The 14,414-nt window shown below is 40.1% G+C and overlaps 1 protein-coding gene across 2 annotated transcripts in view; it reads right to left on the bottom strand.

Moving 5' to 3' along the window:
• Window positions 1-14,414, bottom strand: part of pigg (phosphatidylinositol glycan anchor biosynthesis class G (EMM blood group)) — a 69,525-nt gene that overhangs the window by 25,309 nt on the left and 29,802 nt on the right. The window lies entirely within an intron of this gene.

The following is a 14,414-nucleotide window of genomic DNA, read 5'->3' as shown; positions in this document are numbered from 1 at the left end:
GAATAGATTTTTATTATCAAGTAAATTGATTAGTCTGATTTATCACACAAGGCCTATTTCATACTTTGGCGTATAATTGTGTCACAAAAATAGCAAAAAAGCATCTAAAAGCTCACAATGCAGCTTGTTGCATGCTCAAGAATATCTACGGTATTTGCTTTGCTTTAAAATACTATTTTTCAAATCAAAAGTATTGAAAGATCTTCTAAGAGGCACCAATCAACCCAACTCACTAAATCAGAGAGAGGTACAGCAAAGCAATGGTTGTCAAACTGTTTCATGTCAAGGACCCCCGAATTGATACAGTATGCATATAGCTGCGGACCCCCATCTGAAAATATTTTGTGCCAGGGAGCCCCATAAAATATTTATATTTCAAAATTATTCCAAATCTTTCACAGATTTTCAAGGCTTTTAAAAATAGCATATCTACAGGCTCACATAGAGACGCATTGTGAGCTTGAAGATCTAGTATAAAGTATAAAATAGGGTTAAAGTGATAACATTTATTATTAACCCTGGGGGTCCCCACATCCCACTTTGAGAACCACTGCAGCAGATACTGCAGAGGGTGTGGGGGGGGGAGAATAGACAATGATGGCCCAGTTCTACATGGCCGTCATTGAATCTTATCCTCACCTCTTCCATCACTGTCTGTTGTAGGTAGGGAATTACACAGGACAGGGCCAGACTGCAATGCATCATGCAGTCAGCACAGAGAATTATCAGCAGTGACCCGCCCACCTTCTACGTGTAGGACCTACATGTATGCGACTTCGGGTCTAGAACGCATGCAGGCACAATCACCTCATACCCTGACCTCCACGTCTTCCATGTTCACTCATTAGGGAAGTGATATTGTCAGACACTCAAAACCACAAGGTACAGGAAAGGCTGTACACCATTATCTAATGCGCCACAATTGAGCAATAATACACGAGAGGCCTGGCTTCAGCCCCTGTATCGCTAGCCACGCCCATTAAAAAAATATTCGGGCTAAGTTTGGTGACACTGTCGAAGGTCGGTTGGGGATGGGGATGATCCAGTATGAACCAATCGCCAAAGAGTACCACTTTGGCCACGCCCCCATTTCAGAAAACGGCTGCACTGAGAAAGATTTCAGACTGAATAATGGAGTAAAACTAAATGAAAATTGAAAGTGTCAGGCTACGAGAGGCCATGATACTGTATATTATGATTATACCACGGCTAAGGGTGTTCTTTAATGCCTGTATCGTGATATGACATATCACAGCCTCGTATATTATGTTCCTAGCATAACAGTGGGTTATCATCAGATCCATCATAAAACTGAGAACTTAAATGCCAAAGGGAAGTTCCAATTTGACCATGTTTACAACAGTTATAATCAATTTGATAGTCAATGCTAAATAATTCTATGCTCATTTATACTCCACTCTGTACATATACGTACTGTACCCCTTTTATGTTCTATTTACACTGTGCCAACCCACGTCCATAAACGTCTCTCTCTATTCCCTAATGGTGTTTAATACTCTTAGAAATCTATATTGTTATGATGTATTACAAGCATCCAAGCTTCTAATGTACCTGTCCAAACAGTGAAGCTTTTACAGAGACCATACTGCTCAGAAAATACCTTTGCAGTAATCCCTTTTGATTTATTTTGTGTTTTATTTATCTATTGTGGGCATCCACCAAGCCAACGAGAGTTTCTTATTGTGAGTTTTAAATGAGCATTTGTTTTCTCCAACTACAGCCCTATAGGGATGATTTAAGTTCACACAAATATTATACATTCACACTGTTCACTTTACACAGCATAGCATTAAAGTGCTATCTGTTCTGAAAATGTACGAGAAAAACAAATCAATCAAAAATATTCTCCACTGAGGCAAAGATATAGAGGGATTGATTGCTTCTATCGTAGATTGCATGCTTCTATCGTAGATTGCATATATTTCCAGACATTATCACATTTAGCTTGTATTTCATACACCTCTCTTTATTTGGCAAATGGAATTATTAAGAAACTATATTTCTCCCAAAAAAGCAGTTAGCCTTTTCTGGACCTATTTCGAGGTTGATCCAGGGAGACGCATACATGTATTCTTGTTCTAACGGAGATTGCTTATACTGTACATTGCATAGATTAAAAACTACTACTGAATTCTTGAGAAGAGGATTGATGTCCTGTGTGTACCCATCTCCTTTTATTTCTTTTGTTTAAGCAAGAAATGCGCTGAACCAAAAGGGAGCTGTAATAATTCAATCCAGCTCCACCCATCCCTGCCCTGCTCCTTTTTCTCCCCTCCAGTGATTTGGCCAATTTTGAAATCCTATAAACATTATACAATTCCACATTTCTAAGGCATAGTCCTCCTCTTTTGCATAAATCAATTTGCATATTTATTTGTGGTCTATCCTGCTATGAGTTAGTTAGCTAGTTAGATCAAGAAACTCAGTGGCTGCTTCCCTGGCATGGCAGTGGCTCAGGAGGTAAGAGCAGCTGGTTAGGAATCAGAACGTTCTTCGTTCAATCCCCGGCTCCTCCTGTCTAGTGATATTTAGCCGCTAACCTGCTTCCAATGAGCAGGTTGTTGCCTTGCATGGTTGCCTTCCTTCAGTGTAAATTAAATTTCTCTTTTTACAGCTCAAGCGTTATCAATTGCATTATCAGCATACTTCAGCCATTCTTGGGGAATTTATTGTTTGTCTGTATATGATTTGTAATACTGCCAGACAATCTACGCAAGGCATCTTTTCGTAACAGTTGTTAAAAAATATATTCTCTTCCCTTTCTGTAATTGGAATGTTTAAGACTGCCAAGCTTGCTCTTTTAAAATATTGGGTTTTCTCATCCTATCGGAAAAGTGTGATACTTTAGCTCTCCTTAGACTGATTAAAAAAGTTATTATGGAAGTTGTGAATAGCTATTAACTCTTTCAGTGCCACAATACGTCAAATACGTCATGAGGCCTAACGCCCGTGTGCCACAATACGTCAAATACGTCATTTTTTTGGAAAAACATGTTCAGAACCCAAGATATGATGATTTGAAGATTTGCTGCTCCATTCACTTCTTGTTTAACTTTTTACTGAAAAAGGCTGTATCTCGGCTCCTAAGCACTTTTTTTTTTACAATTAATTTTGGTTGTGGCACTCAGAACCAAAATTCCATAAATAAGCATGGCACTGAAAGAGTTAATATTGTCATATAATATCCCTGGTATAACTTTTTCTAAATTTAATATATGGGCTAGAACAGCAGCGAGTATATGGCCGCTAACAAACCTACGCCCACTGCTTTGAAAACAAATCATCAATCACCGTCCCAATGTGAAGGACCGCCATAAAGACTTTGCAATGGTGCTGCAATGCAGTTATTTTTACATTTCTGAATTATTTCCACCCAGTTTTAGCCCATACATTGAATTTATTTGTCTCCAGACGTATCAGTAGGTCCAAGATCTCTGATCGTCTGGCTACGCAGGACAAGTGTAAGACATTCACCCTCTCAAATAAACAAAATAAATTCTGGAAAGTGAGAGGATGCCCAAGTGGAGAAGTACACTAGTACCGACTTTCAAGGATAAGGGTGAGGAGCAGAGCTGCATAGTAACTACAGAGGCATAAAGTTGATCAGCCACAGCATGATGAACATACAGTATAAGAAAGGATAGTGGAACTAGGTTAACCCATTAAGACCAGGAACGCATCAGATTTCTTTGGATATTAAAAAAATAGCAGATAGCAGCACATAGCGAGGCACCAAGTGTCAAGGGCCCCAAAAATTATATGTATTTCCCCATCTCAAAATGGGAGCCCCCGCCCCCACCCCAGAAACAAAGGTTTGAGTTAAAAATGTTTGCTTTAAACAAATATATATATAAAAAGATTTGCACACATTTTCAAGATTTTTTCAAAAATAGCCAAAGAAATCTAAAATGACACGTTCCCGGATTGAATGGATTAAGGGGAGAGGAGAGGTGACATTTAGCAAGAAGCAATGTGGTTTCATGCCAGGAAAGAGCACTACAGAATACATGCGCGGTTTACTTTGAGAGTGCTGATGGAGGAGTATGTAGAAGGTCAGAAGGAGTTGCACTGTGTCTTTGTTGACTTACAGCAGTGGTTTTCAACCCTTTTCATATTAAGGTCTATTATTCATTCAGCATTTGAACCACGGACCACCATTTCATGAGATTTAGACTCTCAGAGAATTCTGTTGTCGTTGGATAAGATTTTGTCCATAATTCCATGCTGTATTGATGTTGGTACCATAGGAGAGCTAACAGGCAAACATTGATCAAAATAACAATAATTCTACATTCTCTAATTATGTAGACTTTTTATGAATTAAGTAATAAAGATGTTTGACAATAATTTAACTCTTGAGAGTTAAAGATCTAGTATAAGGGGTCCATTTGGTTACCAACTCTCCATCACTTAGCTGGGGACCACCTGGAACCCCCTCAAGGACCACTGGTGGTCCCCGGACCTCTGGTTCAGAACCACTGACTTAGAGAAAGCATAATGTCAGCGTGCTGAGAGAGGTGTGGTACTGCATGAGGAAGTCGAGAGTGGCAGAGATGTACAACGTAAGAGTGGTGCAGGATATGTATCCCTTTCACCAGGGATATCGTAATGTCTTTGTTCTCTAATACAAGCACATATTCAAGCAGCATCATCCAAATCAGTTTGTCGATAACTTCAAGACTAACGAAATCAAATATCCTGTTATGTGCTTATTCATGCCTACTCTGCGAAATTGGCAAACCAGAGAGCTGGGGAAGCTGATACCATGCATGATGCATTCTGGGAATATCTGCCATCTCTGGAGAATAACGTGAAAAAGAACGTAATTCATGCTTTGGTGAAAAGGCGTTCATGTGACATGAAAATACGTAATTTTTGTTTGAGTGACATTCACATTCTTTTCCACCAACGTATATATATCAGGATTAAGCCAGCTATCAGGGACTCCCAAAAAATCTAAACAAGTTCTCTAAACAAGTTTGAAATGGGACTCCACTCCTGACATAAATGATGATACAGGTTTCTCCCAAGTGTACAGCAGGTGCACTTTTTGCAAATGCCCAGTCGGCTTTTACCTATGAAGTAAAGCTCAGAGGAGCTTTGTCTGTGGATCAAAGGCTATAAGCTGGATGCTCTCTAATGTAATATGGGACCGGACCGGACCATGCCATGTATTGCTTTTAAAAGAATCAATAAAATCTTAAAATTGATTATAACGTCAACCAACTAGAAGCCACGGTAAGGTTGCTAAAATGGGAGTTATATGATCTCTCATTTATTATGAGTTAGAAGCCTCTGCATTTTTAGCTAGTTGCTGACAAGAATGATCCTTACAGTTGATGCAATAACATAGGCAGGGCTCAATAGTACATTCTTCTCCCCAATAGATGTAATTATTATTAACAATCAGACCTATATAATATGTTATTGCATCAATTTGTGAGTGTGAAGAAAAGTTGGAAAATAATTCTCACAACACGACTTGGTTTTGATTGGCACTAGAGCTGTCCTCTCATAGACAAATAATCAAAATAATAGATCAATTTGGTCAAACAAAATGTTAATGCTTTTTTTTCATGTAGAATATCTCTTGTAAACTCCAGATACAACCTTTAATTGTACCAGTTGATAACTTTCAACAGCCAGCAGCCATTGTGAAATGACCTTTAGAATGCTCAGTTCTCAACCTCACCAACCTGAAAAGGCTGGTCTCTACATGATTATACTGTATACAGCAAACGCAAGTTGACAGATTTGCCAATTACAGTAAATCAATTAATAGATTAGTCGACAAATTCCTATGACTATTAGTCGGCTAAGAATTTAGTCGAGGACAGCCCTAATTGGCGTTATTCCCCAAACAACTGTTCTAAAAGACAGGTTTGCAGCATTTTAATTTAAATGCCTTCTTCAATACCTCTGCTCAGCAGGTTTGCATCTTTTGGATTGTGGATGCTGGCCTTGTCTGCCATGCAGTCGAGTTCCAGTATTGTTCTGTGTGAGAATGTGTCCTTCAAATGCATTAAAAATACCCTGCTGTTTTGTAACTTATTTTATTTGAAAAACACCACGATGCACTTTATTCTTATCCAGACATAGGGTTAGAAATTAATATAATATAACATTTATATTAATTTATCTACAATAGCTATGATGTCATTTAACATAAAATTATTAAATATAAATTATGTATGTGTTTACACTTTTTATTGTAATATTTGTTTGACAAACCAAGTCTAAAAATTAATAAGAGACCTGGTTCAGGGATATACGTACTTCCTATGGTAACCAGAAGGCTACCCCAAAACACGCTGGCCCCCATTTTTTTAGCAGACCAGTGGTTCTTGTATTCTTGTATTTGTTTTACTGAGGAAAAGGTTAGAAATAAGTTTAGGGTTAGGCATAGTTTGACTGAGGTTACGTTTAGGAATAAGGTTAGGTTTAGGCATAGTTTGCTGAGGTTACGTTTAGGAATACCAGGTGAATACTGCCGGATTTCCCCCAGGGCGAGCGTGTTTTGGGGCGAGCGTTTTGGTATTCCCTCCTATTCCTACTCAAGGGTCTAGATTTAGCAGTTTTCTGTGGAATTGATTCTCTTGCTAAGCTAAAGGGCCAAGGTCTTCTTTTTTTTTTCTGCTGCGAGAGCACTTTCTCATAGTTCCCAGAAGTAACCTTTGAGGATAAATGAAATCAGGAAGAGACACCGTGATAAAGAGGGCTGATCTTGTGGGTATTTTAAACAAATGACTGTCTGAGTGATCATTAAGTAAGACTCTCTTCCACAACAGTATGTTTGTCTTTAAGAAAAATTGCCTGCCACCTCCTGTTGTACTCTGCAATGTCTGAAATGCCAACTACAATTCAATAGGACGAGCCAATCCATGCCTTTAAAGCCCCATGGTGACAATTTCCCTTTAAACTGAAAGGTATAGGTGATGGGTCACCCAGGGTGGCCGGGAACAGCTCCTCTGCCATCTGAATGGCAGATAACTCTTGAAAGGTGGGATAAGAGACAAAGGCTGAAACGGATAATATCCTGCCCCATGGCACAAGCCATGGGGCAACTGGTGCCCCATGGATTGTATGTCCTATAACTGTGAGTAGCTATGAAAAAGGTGGCCCAAGGAGCCAGGGCATGCAGTCTGTGCATTTTCTTTTAATAAAAAAACAGGTTCGAGGAACAGAAATGAAAACTGTAAACAAGCCATATTTTACTAGGAGCCGAAATGGAAACATAATCAACTGTAATTGTACTGAACGGAAACGTTGAACTGATTAAAAGTTAAATAAAAAACCTTTTGCTCCTACAATATTTAGCAATAAGTCAAACATTTCTCGTTTTGCTGTGCCATCATCCTATCAGAGCATGATCCTAGAGGAAAATGCATTTACATGCCTGAAGTCTATTCTTTTCCTATTGAGATCATCATTGAATGACAAGATTCCAGAGGACATTCTTTTCATATGTTTGAATAAACAATATAGACTGTAGAGCAGCCAATCTGTCTCTGTAGACTAGATGCTTGGCTTTCTGTATCAGGTATCAACATTATAAATGCACAACACACCTTCCAGTTGCCAGCGCAGGCCAGGTAAATTTTTTATCATTATTATTTTCATGTTGTACTGATGTTTTGTCTGACTTTTGTGAAATCGTCTGGTTAATAATCGCAACAACATAGCGTTTCGTGAGCTTGATGTCTCATACTTGGTTCAAAGGCAAGACAGAGCCATCTCTCCCATCTGCTCTGAGTCCGGAGCCTCCATGCACCTGCAGTTCACATTCACAACAACTAAACTTGCAGCGGCAAAGAGCGGAGTAAAATTCACCAATAAATGAACCAAACACCAGGCAAAAACAAGTTTTAAAGAAAATGAAGAAACCGGAACATTTGAGAGGGACAAGGAAGTATGACAGGGAAAGAGATGCTACGTTTCAGCCACAATGGCGTGATGCTGGAGTTGGCTTGAATATAATGCACCTAAGAATGAGGTCCGTTGTCAGATCTGCAGATCAATGCGGACAGCTGCGGTCAAGTGAGTGAAGCATAGAACATTTGAGGTATAATGCTATAGGATAATGTCACAGCAGTGTAGGAAAATGACTTGTCATGCTTAAATTACACGTAATCGTATGACAGTGTGACTCGCTGAAACTAGCCCATTTACAAGCTGCTAACAACACGCAACAGCAATGTGATGCATGGTGAGCTTATAGATGTAGATTGGCTATATTTAAGTATAAATCCAGCTTTAATTAATTCTGATGTGCAGCCTACATTTCATGAGTTCTGCTGCATCAGCTTCCAGTATAAAGGGCTATTCACCAAGCACTATAACTATAAGTAGGGCTTGGTAATGAACCGAAAATCTATCGAAACCGACATTTGGAACATCGTGCCGACTTAATCTTGCTCATGCTGGTTAATTCGGTTAATGATTTCCCCAATGCATGTGTTAATGAAATGTCCCCAACATGTCGAGAGTTATCCATCTATAAATGCACGGTGTGTGGGTGTGTTTCCTCCTCAAATCTCAAGAACCCTCTGAACTATCGACTTCAAACTTGCCTTGAGCCAAGTGCAGTAGGAGTGCATTGCCAAGAGTGAAGTTGGTCAGATCAGCGGCTGTCCAAAACGCCAATCGTCAATCTGTGTCCCTTTTACGCCCGTATATGGATAGCCCTGCTGTCATCAATATGACGTCATAGTCTTGACATCATACACTGGCCTCCAAGTACTGCACTCTGACGACGGAAACAATGGTTATAGAGCTCAACGGTGAGTTTCTGGAAGTGAAAATCCCATTTCTCTTCTCCATAAAGGATTTATTATCGGCTACAATGTCGTAACAATCCAATGTAGACGTACCATGAGGCTCCTGGTTGTAAAATGATGCTCTACATATGCTCCTGTAGAAGCCATTTGTATGTATGCAACCAATCTAGTTATAAGAAAAACATGTTTTATTTGTGATGTCATGGAGAAATTCTTCACTATCCACAATCCTAATGTGTAGCAGCAACGTCCCTGATTGGTGGAGCTCGCGTTACAATTCTTATGAACATAATCAAATGTTTTATGGTCATGATTCATCAGGAGCGTGGTTGGCTTGGTTACAGGCTTAAAACTCAATATAATGATTTTCTGAAACATCTGTGGAGAAATTAATAGGATTTTTACCTCTGGAAAAAGAGGTAAAAAATTGCGTATAAAATAATCATTCATCAATCATAATCGAGGTAAAAGTTTGACATAATCGTGATATTGATTTGAAGTCATATTGTCCAGTCCAGACAAAGGTGAACAATATACAGTTACAGTATTATAGTCAGCGTACTTGGTAGGGATGGTCCATAACTGATTAACCACAGCATGAATGTCTATTCTGTGTACGGTATATACTTTAATCGCAATGCAGGGCTAACAGAATGCCTATGCTGTGTGTGCTATAATCCAAATGCAGGGCTAACAGTAGCCTATACTTAACCATTATATCTCTACCTCCTGACAATGACAGGCAAGCATAAAGTACATTATAAAAACAACACTTATAGCAGATATGTCACCCTCCTGCCAATCAGAATGACAATGAACAATTGCTTGACAGTATAGTTTATAGTGGCTAGTTATAGTAGTTATATATTTACTTATTACACATATGGAATAGCCAGAAGATGTTGAGTGTTTTGGTTGTGTAGTATAGAGGTTCTCCACTCAGGTACAGGGTTTGGCCTCCATGAAAATAGTACCGCACACAAGTTGTATGTGAAGAAAGAGAAGAACAGAAGGACAGAAGCACTTTCTTTGCCAAACACTGTTAGGCAAAGAAATAACACTGTTATTTGGGGTACTGTATATGTCAACTGTCAGATAGTTTCAGGCGTAAAGAAATAATATGAGAATATTTTCCAACTTAAATAAACTAGGGCAAGGACTGTTGCGAATGCATGGGCCTCGGTTATTCAATACCCGTTGTAGCCGTTGTCAGAGTAATTAGTACAGTGCCCATTATCATAGTACTTGGAGGCCAGTCTATGCACATCATGCATTCGGAACGCATGCCCCTTCAGTTATGCAATTCCCGTTGTCAGAGTATTTAGTGCTATCATAGTACTTGGAGGCCAGGCTATGATGTCAGGATTATAATGACATATCTCCATATATGGGCATGAAAGGGAAACAGACAGACACAGACACACAGAAAATAAAAGCACAGAGATATTTGGATTTTCACTTCTGGAAAACCGATGATCTGATCGACCTCCCACTTGGCACTTTTGGGACCTCGGCGATAAACAGGCCACGTTTGAAGTCGATTGGTCACCTGGTTCTCGAGATATGCGGGGTAAACACAGGCATACGCAGACAGATTTCGTGCATTTATAGATAATTATTACTGCATCAGATCGGTTCATTTTGCCCATTACAAGGTCCAATGCAGATTTAAAAGTGGCCTAATGGTCCTGAGCCACTGGTTACAATGGTGGGGCCAATGGTGGATCTTAAAAAGTCCCTTTAAGTGAACCCCTGTATATTTGATTCTGGATTATCAAATGTTCTGTTGTTTGCTTACAATGTTTGGTTGTTGTATGCTGTTTGCAATAACTGAAAGGCGGGTCTCATGTTTGTGAGACATCTAAATGAGATGTAAATATTATCTACACAGTAAGACACGTAAATGTGAAATTATTTATTCTTGTTAAAGGTGTTTGCACTCATAATACATTATGCTGAGTTTGTATGCGAGCCAAGGTCACTCTGCTGTATTCTAAGGGGGGTTATATAATGTATGGATATGTAGGCTACTGTATAAAGAGCTTAATCATCCCGAGTTAGATTGCATCTCTAGAGCATTGTGTGTGTATGCGCGAGCACACACACACACACACACACACACACACACACACAGAGTGCACAGAGTAATGTGACACCTAGCACTACTAAGCAGAAATGAAGTCGTTTGTTATTGGTACTTCTCTTAATTTTATGATAGAGGGTTTTATTTTGTGGTATCATGTTTTTGAATTCAGCAAGCAGAGTTGGTTTAAATGAATGGATTGCACTTTTTTATTGGCTCCCCCTATTACCCCAGCATCTCTCTCCCCAAATACACACATTTTGATACTTGATTCATGCTGTTAACAAACAAAAAGCCTTTTTTACCCGCCCCATGGTTTTTAATTAATTATCATTAATTTAGTTAGGTATATTTTTATTTGTTATTTGGGAGTTTATACACAAATTAATGCTATTTAATTTGTAGGGTAAAGTATATGTATAAATATATACATTCCACTCTCTCAGTGCACTTTTTTTTTTACTTTGAAAAATAAATAAAATTGCTGGTACAGTATGAACATATTTTTTTATTTCATTGGCACTGAGAGAGTTAATATGCATGGATATTATTTGCCTTTACTTCCTTAACTTATTTGTCTTTGTTCACTCAAATTTAGGAATTTAAATGGTCCGCATACATATTTACATGCTGTCTCCTGACTTTCACTGAGGTGAAGTCCTCCACGATCATAATCCATGGAAGTGGTAACTCTGTTCTCAATCTCCAAACTGCAAAGGGTTCTGTTTCTGTTCCTTAACTACTGACCACAGATTCCTTTGTTTCAACAAAGAAAGTATCTTTCTCCGAGCTATTGGTAATTCCAGATACATGTGACACTCACACTATGTACATTAGGGGATACATCGGCTTGAACTTTTGCCAAACCACTCCAAACAAACCAAAGCAATGCTATGAGGATAGCCACTGCTATTGATAATCTAACCTAGCGAAGATTTACTGATTCGTAAATTAATTTTCGTTAAAGTTGATATTTTTACCCATATCTGGGCCCCCCGGTGACAATTAGGCCCTAAGCAGCTGCCTAGTTTGCCTATGCCTAGATCCAGCCCTGACAGCGAGGTCAAAAGGAGAGCGATGTCAAGTAAATCTGTCATGTATTCTTACTTGCTATGCTGAAATGTATCACCTGGACAGGAGACATTTCTCGGTGACTGACTGGTATGTTCAAGTTCAAGTATGGTACATCTATAAACTACAGGCTCCAATCAGAACTGGCTCATATGCAGTAATAGGATTATTGGGTTTGTATGGTTTTCTTTTTGTATCGTTTTTATCTGAGCTTGTAGATCGGCTAAGTTGCTTTGTCAAATTTGTACTTAAGTAGCAACTTCCACTTCCACGAAGCAACTTCCACTTGTAGTGGAGTAATATCTGAGCAGGAGTATCTATACTTTGACTCAAGTACTGGGGTTGAGTACTTTGTCCACCACTGATCACCAGTGTACTAAAGGCATACAGTATAAATATTGGCTTAAGTATAATGTTTTCTGTATCCACAGTAAAAAGTGCATGTGCACATATCAACAGTAATGTGTATCAATATGTACAACAGCTCTACGGGGAATGAAGTGAGCACTATACAATCTATCAACGGTAAAGCATTAGCAGCAGTTACCCTGATTATGGTGTCATTTTTTGTCATATAGACTGTACCCTACATTGTTCCTGATTTTGTTCTGTTTTTGTCTCCGCCAGGCCGAAAGGCATGGCGAGAGAGTATGTTTTACCCCCTGTCCGTCCGTCCGTCCGCGTGTGTGTGTGTGTGTCCTGTCCGTGTGTTACCAGCTAATCTCCGGCACCGTTGGCCCGCTCACTGCGAAACTGTGCACACACACTCCCTGGATGCCAATTCAGAACCTCTGCCCCAAATTTTTGCCAGACCCAAGGGGTCGGGCTTACATGAGGCTTTGTATCTGTTTTGTCCATACATGGGCAGGGGTCATTTGTCCTCCGGCCCCAGCCAAAAAAAGTCTGTCCCCCTTTCGTCCATACATGGGTATACACAGGCTGACACGTCATGTGAAGTCCGGCTTAGCCGTGACGTAGTGCATGTTTTGTACCCGTTTCCTCCATGTATGGAGGCTTTGTACCATGAGGCTTTGTACCTGTTTCGTCCATACATGGGCATGGGCCATTTGTCCTCCGGCCCCAGCCAAAAAAAAGTTTGTGACGTCCCCTTTCGTCACGAACTATTCATGACATCATGAACTTCAGTTATAAAGTGGTTTGAGGGTGTGTTACATACTAGGACTTCATTCTGGGTCTGGCAGAACCAGGTCTCCTGGTCTTTTTTCCCGAGAACCTCCGTAGCTGTTCCTTCGCTCGAATCTTCACTCCTCTCCTCCGCTCCACTCGCTTCCATTCCGGGACGCCATGGTTCTCTTCCAAAGATTACGCCCGGAATATTCGTCATAAAGACATTCATTTTGCCGCACAAATTGAAGAACCGTTTCGGTTTTTCAGTTTTTTTCAGCTTTGCCAGTTCCCACCTGATGTGTTGTGGGAGTTCTGACTGCTCCAGATTGTACTGAATAACTGTTAGCATGCATAATGTCTTCAGACTAGGCCTTAAATCTAACATGAACAGTTCATCAGTGTGAACAGGCCCTGCGTTATAACCATGGGATCTGAAGAAGTATCGCTTGAATCCATCAAAGATGATCATACGATCTCCCACCATGCAACATAACATTCTATACATTGATAACGGGCCTTTTCCTTTGGGTTCCACCTTCTTCCAGGAGAAGGTCTCTGGATTGAATTTCCACAGATCATTCAAGTCCTTGTTATGGCATTGGCCACCAAATATGTACAGCTCTCCATTGTAGGCAAAGGCTGAATGATCATTGCGTCCTTGTGGGCGACGTTGAAAGAGCGCAGGAGTGCTCAGCCAGCAGTTGGTCTCTGTGTCAAACACACTAATGTTGTCGTTAAGCCATCGGTGTATGCCCCCAAATACAAACATCTTTGTCCCAATGATGGTGGCAGAGGAACCCTGGGAAGCAGTTAGGTGGAGTGCCTCTGGTGTTAATTAAAGACCAGACCATTGTGGTGGTGTCCAACTTGTAGAAGACATTAGTGCATTGAGCCCTCATTGCGTATATGGCCTTCCCCAAGACACAGGCTGAGTAGTCGTAGTGCTTCTCTGGAACATTCCCACAATCCCTGGGCTTGAACCATCTGTGGGTGTCGACATCAAATGCATAAAGACGTCCGTCCACCAAAATGTAGATGGAATGTTCGATCAGCATAGCTGACGCCAGGCCACATATGTAGGGAACCTCAAGGGGATGTTCTCCTCTTCCAGCTATCACAGGGGGTAACATCATCCAGCACAGAGACACTGTGTTGAAGACATGCACTTCAATCTGATTACACTTGTCTCCTTCAAAGCAGTAGACCTCGTGTCCAACTACCACAGCACCATGGAAGTAATTATTTTCTCTTCCATTCAGATGTACCACCCAGTGAGACATTTCACTCACCAACACGAATCAGTGGTGATAACCAATTTACAAGAAGAAGTTGTA

The sequence above is a fragment of the Gymnoscopelus braueri genome (genome assembly GCF_963280865.1).
Source record: "Gymnoscopelus braueri genome assembly, chromosome: 20".
Taxonomy (NCBI): domain Eukaryota; kingdom Metazoa; phylum Chordata; class Actinopteri; order Myctophiformes; family Myctophidae; genus Gymnoscopelus; species Gymnoscopelus braueri.
Note: the sequence above shows the minus strand (reverse complement) of the source record. Positions and strands in the feature narration are given on the sequence as shown.